The following is a 16,622-nucleotide window of genomic DNA, read 5'->3' as shown; positions in this document are numbered from 1 at the left end:
GGGAGATTGCTTCAAAGTGATTTCTTGTTTATGAAATTTATTGTTAAATAAAGAACTCAGAACTTATCACATGCAAAAGTAAAAATCAAACATAAATTGTTATTTTGTGAAGTAAAAACGATAAGAAAAATTTAATATGATTGTTTGAATTGTTCTAGTGGAAGCTTTTGCTACCATATGTATTATTAAAAATTGAAAGAAAAAATGAAAATTAATTTTTAGGGGAAAACTCCATAAAAAATTGTTCTTTTCTTAGTATCTGGTACCACAATAAAAGTAAAAGAAATATGCATGAAAAAGTAGCCAAAATAACCTGATAATAAATGATAGAAAATAGCTTAAAAACGTGCACCTCTTGTTTGAAGATTGGACGGCTTTGAGAAATTTTAGCGAAAGAAAACCGTTCAATGTATCTAATTATTTTTTCTTTTTCACGTTTCAACATGGTAGCAATGACGAAAATGTGGTAATGCTCAAAAAAATTAACATTTTTAAAGCAATTGAAGGGAAAATCATTGAAAACTATAATTTTCAGCCACAGTAGAACTAGCTATTACCAACTTTCAAAGAATTCTTTATGGCAAAACTTTTTTTTGCTTAGTCTTACTTGAAAAATGTAGTAAAAATCACAATTTTGTCTTTGTTTTAGATCATAAAAGTTTGTTTAATTTTCTTTTTTTCACTTATTGTTAGATGGGAGACCGAATCCATGTGATCTTGGACTTGGAGGAGAATACACTTGTCTTTGAAATGCATAATGAATTCTTAGGTGTTGCTTTTAGAGGTATGCTTGCTTGACCATATAATAACATGTTCTTTTTTCATGGTTTATATTAGGCTACTTCATAAATAAAGTGTAATTTTGAAATATGCACTAGAAAAACAATAATTCAGCTCTAGCTTGTCTTTATTAGTCAAAATAGAAACTGTTTGAGTCAATATTGTATTGGGAACAGAAGCAGGTGTGTCTTCCCAGTAATTTGCAAGCTATGCATCACCATTGGTATCTAAAGTCCTTAGGAAGAGGGTTGTTCAGAGGACTTTTTCTAGGAAAAATCTCACCTCCATTTTTAATAGGCGTGAATGCTGGTGCTAATAATTTCATTAATTTTTAGATTGCCGTTTTGAGTAATCTTTTCTTCTGGAAAAAATGATATAAACACTTAAAGAACATGTCTTAAACCCATTGATTATGTTAGATTGAGTAGCACCTCTGATCAAAATTAATTCTGATCCTGCAATCTCAGTTTTGCAACATGTGGGCAAGAATTGTCAAATTACACCAACATGGGCAGAAGAATATTTTTTTCTGAAAAGAAGGCACAAATAGTGCTTTCTTCAGTGATTCCTTAGCTACAAAAGTAAATGGTAATTAGTAAACTTGAACCCTTAGGTAACGTTGCTCAGGGTTTGAATATACATAATACCCCCCCCCATTAAAATTAGGATTGGACTGAACTAGTCTTCCTCTCTTTGGCAGGGATTCCGCTGATGGATTTACACGGTTATCATTATTTCACCTTAGAAGAAATTTGCCGAGAAATATCACCTAGGTCTCAAACACAGCTGACTAAACTGGACTTTCAACCACCATGAAGCACAGGAAAGTCCTTTGTGACCTTATTAAGACCCTCCTAAAGTGACCTCGTCTTAAGATGCGAGTTGAAATTGGTAGGTTGGAAAACTCTAAGTTTGTAGGAGGAGGTCGGAAACATCAAATACCTGGACGATATCAACAAATCCGATGGAAACTCTTGTGTCTGAAATTACCATACGTATTTCAAAAGCTAAGGAATTATTCCGGAGGCGCAGCGTCCTCTGCGCTTCTAATTTAAGTTCGAGATCTGTAACAGTAGCAGTCTCTCCGTGATGATGTACAGATGTTAATCAGAGGCGTTAACTTTTCTGCTGAAAAAGTAGAGTAAGAGATTTTTGAGTAACAACCTCAGACGTATCCTTGATTTTACTGGAAAGATACCTTTATCTGGATCACAAATATCTTTATCTGGAAGACACGAAACAGTCACTTGCAACTGATAAACCTAAAAAAAAATGAATGGCATTACGGGGGGCACATCAATAGAACGAGTGAGGCAGCTTAACCGACTGTATTTGGTTTTGGTCCATTCTGGAATAAAAAGACGTTGACGTCAGAAAGTGAGGCTTGAATGTTGTCTTTGAAAAGTGTTATGGTATCAAGGTGCCTTAAAGATCTTCGGTACAAAGCGCTAGAAAGATCAGCGTAGAAAGACACTTTTGGTGTCTTATCCGCCAGTCTCCATGAAAAACCCTAAGTTGAAGCAAGTCCAACTTAATGTGGATTATTCTTGCAGTGGGTCTCTTGCGTTTCTTGCAATTCTCAGCTCTTTTGTTTTATAAAAGCGAGTCAATGAATGGAAACATTGTTTTGTTGATTTTTATTCCTTGACCTCCACTTAATTATTCTCGTTAGAATTTATATTGACAGGAAAACTATGTTTAAAACAGTTCAGTAATATGGAAAATATAATAAACAATAGCTAAAACAGTAACACAATCAGTATATACTAAGAGGATGGGGATAAAAAGGTAAATAATTCTAAAAGCTAAGAGCTTTTAACCCTTCATGATTGTCAAATATTTAATGAAACCCACAACATTTATTATTTCTCGAAGCTCTGGTTTTGTAGGCTATTTTGAATTCACATATAACTACCATCTCATGGCTTTTCTCTTTATGAGAACGTATTTCCAGATTATAAATACCCAGATCACCTTCGAAAGAAGTTTTAGAGACAACAAATTCAATATTTTTTACTGACTATAGTTACTCGACTAACTATACGTAAGTATAATCGAGTTCGACTTAGTTTAGTTATCCAAGTACCTATACATCAGTAAATTTTAGGAGTAACTTTAGTCATTCGATTGACTATACATAATTATATTCGATTTCAAGTAATTGTGATTATTCGAGTAACTACATAAGTATATACGATTATCTTTAGTTGTTTGAGAAACTATGCATAAGTAAATTCGAGTTTGAGTAACTTTAGCCATTCAAGTAACTATATATAGGATAACTTTGGTTGTTCGAGTAAGTATACACAAGTATAGTTACTCGTGTAAACTAGTTAACTAATAACTGTAATTAATCTCCAATGTGAAATGATTTTAAAATTAAATAGTCAAGAGTCAAAATTGGGATTTTAAAACTGCATTACGCGATTTTTCTGAACCTGTTCAAAATATTACTAGTAATTCAACAACATTATGCTACAGTAACAAAGCCAGAAGGAAAACTTGAAAATGTAAAATGCGGGAAATATGGGTTTTTAGAATAAGATTCCAGCTTTTAGTACAGATCTTCATATATTTGTGGTTCTTCTCTGAATATTGAGGTCTTTAGCTACATCTTCTTTGGTTTTGAGAAGGTTAGTTTCGATTTCCCACTTTAGTTGGTCATCATAAATGATCATCAATGATACTCCTGTCTTGAGTACAAGAATCACTTGTAGAACGTTTTTTCCCCCCATAAAAGTAGTGAACCCTGGTATTCGTTTTACTTGCTTTTCACTTCGATGGGATTCTTCCACATCCTTCAGGATGTTTGAATATCCAACAGTATTCTAAGCAATTTCCATGTTGCGTCTCTCAGAAAAGTTGACCACGAGAAATCTAAATCATCCCAATTTGTCTCAGTGTAATTTTACCAATGTTTGGAGTCTAGTAACACAAGGAGTTTCGGATTATTCCCAAAAATGAACCCGTGAAGTAAATTGTATAAGTTGCTTACTGTAACGACTTCAAAATAGATAGTCTTATGTAGATAAACGTCATATTGTCTTAATGATTTGATTGCGAATTTGTCAAGTAACTACAGGGATTGGGCTCAGTCACTTTTTTCCCTTTTTGTCATTTTTTTGGGACGTGCCACTTTTTCTCTGAATTTGTCATTTCTTTTTATATTTTGAGCTTCTTTCCAGCACTTTAGTGAACCAACTGAAAGTTGGACATTAAAGTTCCTAGAAAATTTAAGTTCACTCTTGATAAATTATCCTATCGAAACTGCCCTTAGGGCTCTGTTCACCGAGTATCCACCCAAATTGGCTGATTAGAAGCTGAAAGTTTTTGCCCACATTCTTAAGTTATGTTTCCAGTATTTCCTTCTCTTTTTGTGTTTGACTATTGCCTGCAGAGGATACGAATTACGACCCATAAGTTCATGGGCGGTCAAAATGTAAGAGGGAATAAGCGTCTTTCATTGGCTTATGAGCTTACACTTGTTTGCATAAATGTATGATTTAGTGAGAAGGCTTTCTAAATCCATTTTAACACCCGTTCTTCTTTTCTTTTTTTAGGTCATTTTGGATGAAGGGCAAGACGAAATTTTTGGAAAACTGGTTTGGTAGGAAAGACGGGACTGGACAGAGTGCAAGAGTGGTTTACCAAGGGTAGTGATGGGGACTGCTCATTTTACTGCAAAATATGCAATATCACATGGATTCGGTCTCCCATATAAGAATATGAGAAAAAAAAGAAAATTAAACGAAGACAAAGTTGTGATTTTTAATACATTTTTCAAGTAAGACTAAGCAAAAAAAGTTTTGCCATAGAGAATTGTTTAAAAGTTGGTCGTAACTAGTTTCTACTGTGCCTGAAAATTATAGTTTTCAATGATTTCCTCTTAAGTTGTTTCAAAAATGTGAATTTTTTAGAGCACTACCACATTTTCGTCGGTGTTGCCATGTTGATACGTGAAAAAGAAAAAAAGAAAAACTAATTAGATATATTGGACAACTTCATTCGCCATAATTTCTCAAAGCCATCCAATCTTCAAAGAAGAGGTGCACGTTTTTAAGCTGTTTTCTATCATTTTTTCTTAGCTTATTTTGACTTCTTTTTCATGCATATTTCTTTTACTTTTATTATTGCACTTGGTATTAACCAAGTGACATAGCAATCGCAAATTCTGTCGGTCTGTCTGTCTGTCGTTCCCGGTTTTGCTACTTTAGGCACTTCCATGTAAGCTAGGACGATGAAATTTGGCAGGCGTATCAGGGACCGGACCAGATTAAATTAGAAATAGTCGTTTTCCCGATCTGACCATCTGGGGGAGGGGGAGTGGGGGGCCGGCTAACTCGAAAAAAATAGAAAAAAGAAGTATTTTTAACTTATGAACGGTTGATTAGATCTTGATGAAATTTGATGTTTGGAAGGATAACGTGTCTCAGACCTGTTATTTTAAATCCCGACCGGATCTGGTGACATGGGGGGGGGGAAGTTGGGAGGGGAAACCTAAAATCTTGGAAAACACTTAGAGTGGAGGGATCGGGATGAAACTTGGTGGGAAAAATAAGCACAAGTCCTAGATACATGATTGACATAACCGGAACGGATGCGCTCTCTTTGGGGTAGTAGGGGGGGGGGTTATTCTTAAAAATTTGAAAAAATGAGATATTTTTAACTTGCAAACGGGTGATCGGATCTCAATGAAATTTGATACTTAGGAGAATATCGTGTCTCAAAGCTCTTATTTTTAAAGCCCAGCCGGATCTGGTGACATTGGGGTGGAACCTAAAATCATGGAAAACGCTTAGATTGGAGGGATCAGGATGAAACTTGGTGGGAAAAATAAACTGAAGTCTTAGGTACGTGATTGACATAATTGGTTCGGGTCCGCTCTATTGGGGGGGGGGGGGGGTTAATTCTGAAAAATTAGAAAAAATGATGTATTTTTAACTTGCGAAGGGGTGATCGGATCTTCATGAAACTTCATATTTAGAAGGATCTCTTATTTTAAATCTCAACCGGATCCAGTGTCATTTGGGGGGGGGGACCGGAAATCTTAGAAAATACTTAAAGCGGAGAGATCAGGATGAAACTGAATGGGAAGAATAAAAACCTGTCTAAGATACGTGACTGACATAACCGGATCTGCTCTCTTTGATGGAGTTTGGGGGGGGGGTTATTCGGAAAATGAGGTATTTGTAACCTACGAACAGATGACCAGATCTTAATGAAATTTTATATTTAGATGGATCTTGTGCTTAAAAGTTCTAATTTTAAATTCTGACCAGATCCTGTGACATTAGGAGGAGTTGGAGGGTGAAACCAGAATTCTTGGAAAACGTGAAAATTGGGGTATTTTATCTTACGAATAGGTAATTGGATCTTGATGAAACTTGATATATATAGAAGGATCTTATGTCTCAGATGCTCCATTTTTGACTTGAATTGGATCTGGGGACATTGGGGGTTTGAAGAGGGAAACCTAAATCTTGGAAAACGCTGAGAGTGGAGAGATCGGATGAAACTTGATGGGAAGAATAAGCACAAGTTCTAGATACGTGATTGACATAATTGGAACGGATCAGTTCTCTTTGGAAGAGCTTGGGGGTGTTAATTAGAAAAATTGAGGTATTTTTAACTTAAGAACGGGTGACCGGATCTTAATGAAATTTGATATTTAGAAGGAATTTATGTCTCAGAGCTCTTATTTCAAATTCCGACCAGATCTGTTGACATCGGGGGGAGTTGGAAGAAATCTTGGAAAACGCTTGGAGTGGAGGAATCAGGATGAAGCTAGGTGGATAGAATAAGCAAATGTCCTTGATACGTGATTGACGTGACCGTACTGGGTTCTCTCTCTTTGGGGGAGGGGTTCAGTGATTTGGCGAGTTTGGTGCTTCTGGACGCGCTAGGACGATGAAAATTGGTAGGCGTGTCGGGGAGCCGCACAAATTGACTTGATAAAATCGTTTTCCCAGATTCGATCATCTGGGGGGTAAAGGGAGAAGAAAAATTAGGTATACATAACTTACGGATGGGTGATCGGATCTTAATGAATTTTGATATTTAGAAGAGGCATTAAGCCTCTGATTTTCCTTTTAAATCAATATTGATTCTTAGAATTTTGTTAGTGCTCATACCATATGAGCTCTTGACTCTTCTTGCCTCGTCACAAGTCCCATATGAGCTCTTAGCTCTTGTTGTGGTACCAGATACTAAGAAAAAAAAACATAATTTTTTATGGAGTTTTCCCCTAAAAATTAAACATCAATTTTTAATAATACATGGAAGCAAAAGCTTCCACTAGACCAATTCAAACAATCATATTTAATTTTCACTATCCTTTTTGCTTCACAAAGTAACGATTTAGGTTCGTTTTTTTTGTTTGTTTTTTTTTCTAAATAAAATAAAATGTGATAAGTCAAGCATACCTCTAAATGCAACTCCTAAGAATTCATTATGCATTTCAAAGGCAAGTGTATTCTCCTCCAAGTCCAAGATCACACGGATTTGGTCTCCCATCTAACCATAAGAGAAAAAAAGAAAATTAAATAAACTTTTACGATCTAAAACAAAGAGAAAATTGTGATTTTTACTACATTTTTCAAGTAAGACTAAGCAAAAAAAAGTTTTTCCATAGAGAATTGTTTGAAAGTTGGTAATAACTAGTTCTACTGTGCCTGAAAATTATAGTTTTCAATGATTTCCCCTTTAGTTGCTTCAAAAATGTGAATTTTTTAGAGCATTACCACATTTTCGTCAGTGTTGCCATGTTGAAAAGTGAAAAAGAAAAAAATAATTAGATACATTGGACAACGCTTTTCTTTCGGTAAAATTTCTCAAAGCCATCCCATCTTCAAAACAGAGGTGCATGTTTTTAAGCTATTTTCTATCATTTATTCTCAGCTTATTTTGGCTACTTTTTCATGCAGGATTTCTTTTACTTTTATTGTGGTACAAGATACTAAGAAAAAAACAATAATTTTTTATGGAGTTTTCCCCCTAAAAATTAAATTTCATTTTTTCTTTCAATTTTTAATGATACATATGGTAGCAAAAGCTTCCACTAGAACAATTCAAACAATCATATTTAATTTTCCTTGTCCTTTTTGCTTCACAAAATAACAATTTATGTTCGATTTTTATTTTTGCATGTGAAAAGTTCTGAGTTGCGAGTTCTTTATTTAACAATAAATTTCATAAACAAAAAATTGCTTAAAGACAATCTCCCCCATAAGGCTCCATGACCGTGAAAGAACAGGGGAGAAAAAATACCAAAACAAAATCCAAAAAAAAAAGCTGAAATCTTGCTCTTTACTTCTAGAAACACATCTAGTTATCCAGAATCATCAGCTAAGCTCAGAACCCCCCCCCCCCCAAAAAAAAAAAAAACCATACATAGTTACTTCCTTTCAAGCTCCTGCAGTGTTAGTTTTTTAAGGAGAAAAGCACAGTAAAAGCAAGACTGGGAAGATAAATAGAAAGAGCAGACAGTGTAGACAGATAAAACAGAGTTGATAGACAGATAAGATAGGGTAAACAGATAGACAGAGTAGACATATTGAGTGTCTTCCAGCTACAAAGCCTAACTTTCCCCTTTGCACGGTCTCTTAATGTATCTTCGTCTAGACGATAGTCTGGTAATAAACTGTTATTTAATTCCCGTATAGAATATCTTGTAAGCGTAAAACCATACAATAAAATGTAAGTATGGGAAGAACAGTCTTTTAGGTTCCATGCATATTTAAAAGCCTTTAATCTGGATTTATGTGAGGACAAAGAACTCAATATCTCAGAATTGTATATAACATTTTTACAGTATCTCTCATGTTCTAAAGGTGGAGCAGTTTTGAAATTGTGGTACTGCCAAAGTTCGGAATTGCCTCTCTCTAATATATAATACCATTTTTTGCAGACTTGCATACAGTTGAAAACGTCACCAAGTGATAAACGCGCAAATATCACATCATAAATCTCTTCAGGTAGATTTAGAATTGACATCATGTTTTTAATCTATATTCTTCTTCAGACGAATACTTTTCTAGACAAGAATTTCCTTTCACCTTTGATAACTTCTCCTGGTATAAAAGACATTCTTTTTTATTATTCAAATTGTGCAGCTATTGTCCGTTCCTGCAAAATGTTAAACATTGGTTCAATGGTTCTAACATATAAATATAAATATGTGGATACAAATATTAGTTTAACCTTGGACTGCCAAAAATGGATGACAAAATTTAAAAATAAAAACAGAGCTATGTTTGCACTGTCTACCAATTCACAAGAAAAAAAGGCTTAAGAAAAAGGGGTAAGCTTTGACATACATACACTTCTATAATCCATTGTTACATTAATGAAGGTGTGCCATTTTCTAAATATTTGAGAAGAGTTAAAATCTTTAAGTGCAAACTTTTACTGTTTATAGACATGGTTGACTTGAAGGAACTAGACCAGGGGGAAAGTGAGAACTCGCCATTTAAATGATTCCTAGATCATATTATACAACTCATGAAAATTAACTTTACAATAATCCTTTATCATTTATACTTGTCTCTTAAAAAATCCCATGTTCACATTTTCCGAGCAAACATGCGAAAAATTTAGTCCCGAATCAAATAAAAAAAAAAATTATTTAATAAAAAAAGACAAAAATATCTAATAAATTATTAATTGACTAATAAAATAAAAATAAACTAAAAAATAAAAATATTTAAACAATAATGGTTAATATAATTAATAGTAATAAAAGGATTTGAATAATTAATTGAAAATAATTTCCTTAATAAATTAATTTTTTTATTTTGGCCTGGGAATTTTCATACAGACAGGGGGGGGGGGGGGTAATCAAAATTTTATCCCAGGTGTAAGAAAGGCTAGAACCACCACTGCCAAGATTTGACGATTTGTTTTAAAATTTGAACAAAGTTTCATATTGAATTATATATTATACTAAATTATATGATATAATTATTATATTGAATTAATTTTACTCTTCTGTTTTCGTTTTCTATCAATATTGTATCGTCTTGACTGTTAATAGTTGTAGTTAATAGTGTATAGTTTAGCGTATCGTCTTATCTTATACCCTTCAAAGTCTCTGTAATTGAGAATTTACGAAAAAAAGAAATTGACAAAAAACGCCTCACCACTAATTACTCACTGAAAAAAAAGCCAGAGCTAAATGCCATGTGCAACATAAACATGCATTTCAAGCCTAGCCAGAGAAAATTACTGCATAGGGGCAATAAAAGAAAAAATAACAAGAAATCAAAAAGTGGCATATTGATCTTGCTTTACCCCTTTCTCTTATTACTTTGTCATGTTGTGCACAATTTTTATCTATTTTGTATTCAGTTCTAGCGTTTCGATTGTAAATTATTCTTTTTTGTCTCAACTTTTTTTTTCAATAAACCTAATCGTTAAATTTTATTGCTTAATTACAGTTTTATGTTTAGTTATAACTCATTTTTGACATGAAGTTCGGCGGATTCGTTTGAAATAATTGTTTTAATGATGCAACTTTATGCTACCATTCCGAGTTCGAACTAATAAAGTCTACAAAAAGAAACACAAACAAATGAGGAAAGAACTATTTAGGGTGGCGAAAAGGGTCCAACCGTATTATATCCATTTTAAAACTAAATCCCTCCACCCAGTATCACTATTTTGGGCCAGTACGCTTGTAGAAGGTTAAGCACATGTACACATAAGGCGGGCATTAGTCGCACCATCTGTCTCAAATTTATACCAACAGTAGGGCGGAACAGCCTTTTATTCGATGAAAGTGAGCGCATGACATTGCTTCCAGCAAATCAGAGGCTTTTTCCACTGACGAAAAGTTACTGAAAGGAAAAATGGCATTTTATGCCTTTGTTAAAAGCGTCACTGAGCCAATGAAAACCACTCTTTCGAGCTAAATCAGAATTCCTCGCTACTGTTGGTTTAAATTTGAAATCGATGACTAAAATAGCATTACTGTGGGGTTACGCAAATGAGACTGGTAAGCCACGTTCGTCACCCTGATAGTGAAGTTTTGTTTTTCCTAACATGTATCAATAAGATTGTTTTCTCTTATTAGATTTGTTAGGTCATTTGATGCCTCAAAAATCATTTGGCGAGTCTCAACATCGGCTGACAGTCTCAAAGCTAAAGGGCCCACTAGTCAATTTTCTCAGCATCACGGGGGACTTAAAAGCAGGCAAATTAGAAAAATTATATTTGCTCAAAATGTCGTAAAATTTTATAAGGAACCTTATACATGCCGACAATTTGGAAAGTTAACGAAAGGGTGGTTTAAAATAAAGAGGAATTACAATCTCTAACTAATTTTTCTGCAAAAGCACTGTCTATTCAATGTACCTAAAGCATAAGAAATACATTCTCTGTGTGCAAATTTTCAATCAAAGCGGGTAGTACCACAGGGAACTCCTACAGCTGTCACATTGCTTCTTTATTACTTCCTTTGCAAAAATCGTTTACATTTTCCAACCAGGTGTGCTCTTATATTTTTCAGGGACTGCAATTTTCTAGATTTTAAAAAGAATTCTGTTCCATTTGGTCGGAAAAACAAATTTTAGTTTTCTAAGGATGCAAAAGTTTCATCAAATATCAATATCTCTATCTCCGGTACAAAACAAGAGAAGTTAAATGATTTTTCTCAGATTTCTGGGAAAGTATGTCAGCTTTTCATTTTCTGTCATTTTTTTTTCAGATGGCAATATCCAAGCTCAACAAGTTATGGCAATACCGATAAATCAGTTATAAATAGTTTAGCCAAAGAACTAAATAAGTTTATGATGGAAGAGAAACTGCGATTCTTTAAGGCATCCCTTTAAATGTGATATATGCGAAAAAATCAATACTAAAAGTAAAAAAAAAAACAATGTAAAAGTAAAACAGACAAATACAAAATTGTTTATAACCCATTTCGAGGTACTAAAATAATTATGCAAAAAAACAAATTTTAACATAAATAGTTTGGCCGTTTGTCAGTATATACTCATGACACCAACACAGATGAGCAAACTCAGATAAACGCACGAAGAAACAGAAATGTGTTTAAAAAGAAAGAAAAAAAGAAAACCAAATGACATACTGCTACCTGATTTTCTGATAATTTCTATTTCCTCGATAGCAGAAAAGAAAGGCTGAAAAACAGTAGATCTGAGTCCTTCCACAGCTACAAACAAACCTTTACTTCGCCGTCCTCCTAATAAAGACCTTCGGAAATCTGCCTGTCTCTGAATACTTTCTGGAGTCTGAGTGACTGACTCTTTTGAAAGATCTTCTTCTCTGGTACGTTTTTTCAAGGATTCGTCGGGTGTAGAATTCGCCTCCCTCTTGCGTTTTGGCTAAACAACACGAGACTTAGATTAGCGTTGTCAAAACTTTGGCAGGACATCTGCAAAGCCCAACCAGGACACTTCCTTGTACTTCTCACAAACTTTGATTGAGACCTGTTAGCCCCTTTAGTACTGGTTCTGCGGAAATATAAGCAAACACTTGATTCAGCTGACAGAAGAGCTTTAGCGAAGGTCTTATCTTTTTATACCAGACAAGTATATTAAAGTGATTACTGTTATTTACGAGAATAATACTGCTGCGGTTATAGTAAGAAATGAGGTTAGTAGTTGGAATTGTGTTCAGTCCAGAACTAAGCAGGATTGTGTTCTATATCCATTTATATGGGTTATTTTGATAGACTTTGCCTTAAGGAGCCCATGTAAGACAATGTTAGAATACGAAATCAAATTGGGTAGTATAAGTTTCTTGGACTTACATTATCCTGATGATTCACGCATCCTAGATGAAAGTGTGAGCAAAATGAATGAACTTCTAGTGATTTTGAACTCAGATAGTGATTTTGAGTTACTGTCGTTCAGAGAGTGAACCAATTTTGGAGGAAGGAAATTATGTGAGCTTTGATGAAGATGAAGTTACAGAAGTCTCTGAAGATACTGAGAAGGATGAAGATGGTTCTGAGGAAGACCAGTCGCATTTTAGACTATGTGAGACATTTCTAGACTTTACAGTTAACAGTAAATTTTTAATTAACTGTTTTATTTATGTTGTGGCCAGAAAGACCGGGACTTTACGCTTACAAAAAACCTGCTTTATGGCAAATGAGGCTTTGCGGCCTCTACAAAGCCCGCTTTGAAGGCTTATTATTTAGCCTGCTTTTTGTAGCCTCTCTCCACTCAGTCCTCGGACCCTTTTTGTTTCCTTTCAGCATTTTCTTCTGCTTTAAATGATGCTCCTGGCAATATTTTTACTTCTAAGAAGCTTCTAGTCCCTCTCTAGTGATCGATCGCAAAGATACTGGAGATATTGCCTTATCCAAGGTGGGTGATTCGTAGGTTTAGCCCACCCCCTTAATTTACTTTGACTCGTAAAAAAAATGAATACAAGCAAGTTTGTGGTGTGTTTTGTGAATTTCTTTTTCCACAAACAAAAATACCCCCTCCTATCAAATGAAATCACTGGACAGTGCCTTGACCATAGATATATTGTTGGGTGGGAAAGCTGAGTCTACTAACAGTCCTTTAGGATTGGGGGGGGGGGAACACAGGAGACATTTCCGTTAGCTCAATAGCTGGACTTCGTGTCGATTCGCTGGTCCCAAACGGGGGTCGAGTTTTGGTGTTCTTCCTCATTGTTATTTTATTAAAATATGAAAGGTAAAATTCAAACGGAGGATATGCAGGGAGAAAAAGTTACTAAAATAAACGAAACAGCAATTGAATAAATTGGAGAACTAGGTCACCTGATTTCTGATTTTAACCATTGCATTTCTCGCGCACCTCTTTGACTCTTTTTCATCGGTTTTGTTGTACTTTTCTCGTTTGTTTTTTGGTTTTTGCTTTTTCCTTGATCATATTATTTTGTTTGCGCTGAAGAAGAGAGGCGGTTCTTCTCTAGAAATATTAGCTTTCTGTGTTTTCGTCAATATTTTCATTGGGCCTTTAAAACCCCCATTTTTGATCGTTTTCTTTTTAACATATTTTGTTTTGTTCATTTAAGTTTTTAATATAATTATGGTGTGTCCTTTTATTCCTCTTTATTTCTTCCCTTAGGACTTATCAACAAAATTAAAAAAAAAAAAACTAAAAAAAAATCAAATAAAATTCTCGAATTTAGAAAACTCAATTTTCCGTGATGGAGGGGGGAGGTAACCGCCAAGAATTGTCTAATGATCACTAAGTTTGGCACTTTATTTGTGATCGTTTAGAGTGTTTATTAACCCAACCTGCATTAAGACCACCTGCCATTCCTTTGCTCACTTATTGCCGCTGGGAATCCCCTTGTTGAAGGGAATTGAATATATTGTGCACCTAATAGAGTAATGGCTAACCCAAAGGTTAAGTTGGCTTAAGCTGGAGTTAGACTTTGACATTTAAAAACTTTGGACATGTAGTCACGGTTTTACCCTCAAATCTTATCTCTTAACATTACATAGAATTATAAAAGAAAAAATTGTATTGAAATATTCTGTGCTACAAAATATTTTTACAAGTTAGATATGATTTTTGCCCCTAAAATATTCAGGGTTGAAATTCAGAGTCTGTCTTTTAAAAATAACAGTTGAAAACTCGATAAAATTGGAACCGATTTTCATAATTTACAGATTCCACACCCATGGTAGTTTTGTTTGAAGTGTAAAAAATATCAAAATAAGTTCCTTGCTTTACTTCTCTGGGAAAAAGCAATTTTCAATTTAAGTACTAAAAATGGTGAACATGAAATCTAACTGTTTGAATTGGTTGAGTAGAAACTTATAGAACAGTAGGTATCTTAAAAAAAAATGAGAATTCAATTTTAATTAAAAATGCCTCCATATACACTCAAATGGTTTTTGGTCGTAGCGGCCGCCAAACTAAAAAAAGAAACGATTTTTTTTTTCTATGATCTTTTTTTGAAAATCAACTAAAAATCCACCAACAAAAAATTTGTCACCAAACAGCTTAAGGTTTAGCTTTCTTTTAAAGATTTGGTTTTCGTAGGGGATCAACACATTGTATGATATATGAATTTCAATGTACAAAAAGCATTGCTCGGTTCAACTAATTAATATTGCTTATTTCTTTTAGCGGTTAACTGTAGCAACACTAAAAAACGCCGCGTTTCCCCCGAAATTTGTAGTTTTGAAACAACCGAAAGAAATGTCTTAGAAAATTGCGGTTGTCTTTTATAATTAGATCTGAGATGGGCGAAGAGGACTATTATATTTATAGTTCAATTTCCTTGATGTTTTAGCCCTTTCGTATGAAAAAAAAAATAGAGGGAGCTTAAAGTATGATATTTGGAGTTTCAAACGTTGCCTCAAAACTTTTAAACTTTATGTATACTTTTAAAAAAAATATATCAGTTACACATGAAGGGCTGTAAAATATTATTAAGAACCTTAGTTTATAGTTCAGCACCTACGATTTCGGATACTGGCGTTAGAGTCAGAGTATTACCTTATATTTTATGTTTGGGTGACATTCCCACCCACCCCACCCCCTTTCTTTCGTTCAAAGATCGTCTAATTGCCATAATAAGTAACAGATTAGACCATTTATTTTCAAATAATCAGTTTTATTGAAGTTTTCTTTTTTATCCGAAGTTCGCTGCTCGTCTTTTCTTGTTTGGTGTTTCACCCACCATAAAGGGACTGACATCCGGAGCTTGTGACATTGAGTCTACGGATGATGGTCAACTTGATGAAAGAAAAGATTCAGGTTATGATTATATTGAAGTTTTATTTCAGGAAGGGGATTAGGTACCGACATCTGGTCAAGAAGTTTTAGGCAAGGATGGGATAGAGATTGTTGACTCATCGGCTAGTGGTAAGACCATTTCTAGTCCTCTTCTTCAAGTTCTATATTCTATAATTTTGTAAAATAATGATCAACTATTTTGTATCACTGAGGAAGGGAAACTTTAAAACCGCTCAAAAAAGTTTGCCATGGTTCGGTGGAGAACTGGGATGAGTATAGGTGGTTGATTCACCAGCAAGGGGTAAACAAAATCTAGACTAGCTATTCTGCTTAATTAAGGAGGAGAAAGTCCTCATAATGGTTAAATAAAGGTTTGATTCCTCTGGTTGTATGCCTGGGGTCCATTAAGAAGCAAGGATTTTTTAGAGGGGATGTCAAGATTAGGCACGTTAGAGATCTTCTAGGTTTGAGGAAGGGGGTGTCCAATGGATAATGTGTGCTTATGCTGTGGCTGAAATATTTATTGACATTAATTTTGACGTATATGGCTCTCAGACAGATCTTAGAAACAATTTGTTTTTGTAGATTCATACAAATTCAATTTAAGCTCAAGCGCCAATGACGCAGTAGGTTTTAGACTTTAACAGTGAGAGAAGGAGGCGAAACCCAAACTCCTGTTTGTATTGATTTTTGTTCGTTTTAATTTTGATTTGAATATTTAGTTTAAGTTTCGCTCGTTTTAAGATTCATTTATGTAAGTACCTAATGTATGTTTGCTATGATTGTTTGTTTAATTGTGTTGCGAGAGCAACACTTTGGTTTTGTCCCGTTTTTTTTTTTTTTTTTTTTTTTTTTTTTTTTTTTTTTTTTTCTATGCCGCCGATCTCGGCTTATTCCTGGAAACTGGTAAGGGTCTAACCTGTGTGGTTTTTACTGAAAGTGTTGACCTCAGGCTGGATTGATGAATATGACATTACATTTTGGAAAGCTCCACAGAACTCTTGCCTGGGGCAAAAAAGGATGGTTTTTGCTTTTCCACGAGCCAGACCCTATGGTGTGCTCAGTGAAGTGGAGTTATATAGCCTATGTCAGAGAGGAGTATCTGAAGTTGTGCAGCCAAGCTTTCGTTTCATCAAACCATGTTTCTGCTTT

The 16,622-nt window shown here is 34.5% G+C and overlaps 1 protein-coding gene across 8 annotated transcripts in view; it reads left to right on the top strand.

The window, feature by feature from the left end:
- Nucleotides 1-16,622, top strand: part of LOC136030293 (protein melted-like) — an 89,043-nt gene that overhangs the window by 68,326 nt on the left and 4,095 nt on the right. For 6 of the 8 annotated variants that reach the window (XM_065709161.1, XM_065709160.1, XM_065709165.1 and 3 more), the window contains one exon: nucleotides 4,341-10,200. The exons of 1 other annotated variant lie outside the window; for it this stretch is intronic. The gene's annotated coding sequence lies outside the window, so the exon portion shown is untranslated. Of the gene's footprint in view, nucleotides 1-693; nucleotides 785-4,340; nucleotides 10,201-16,622 lie in introns of those variants that run through there. One more of the 8 variants, XM_065709162.1, reaches the window with a different exon arrangement.

The sequence above is a fragment of the Artemia franciscana genome, chromosome 8, assembly GCF_032884065.1.
Source record: "Artemia franciscana chromosome 8, ASM3288406v1, whole genome shotgun sequence".
Classification (NCBI taxonomy): Eukaryota; Metazoa; Arthropoda; class Branchiopoda; order Anostraca; family Artemiidae; genus Artemia; species Artemia franciscana.
Note: the sequence above shows the minus strand (reverse complement) of the source record. Positions and strands in the feature narration are given on the sequence as shown.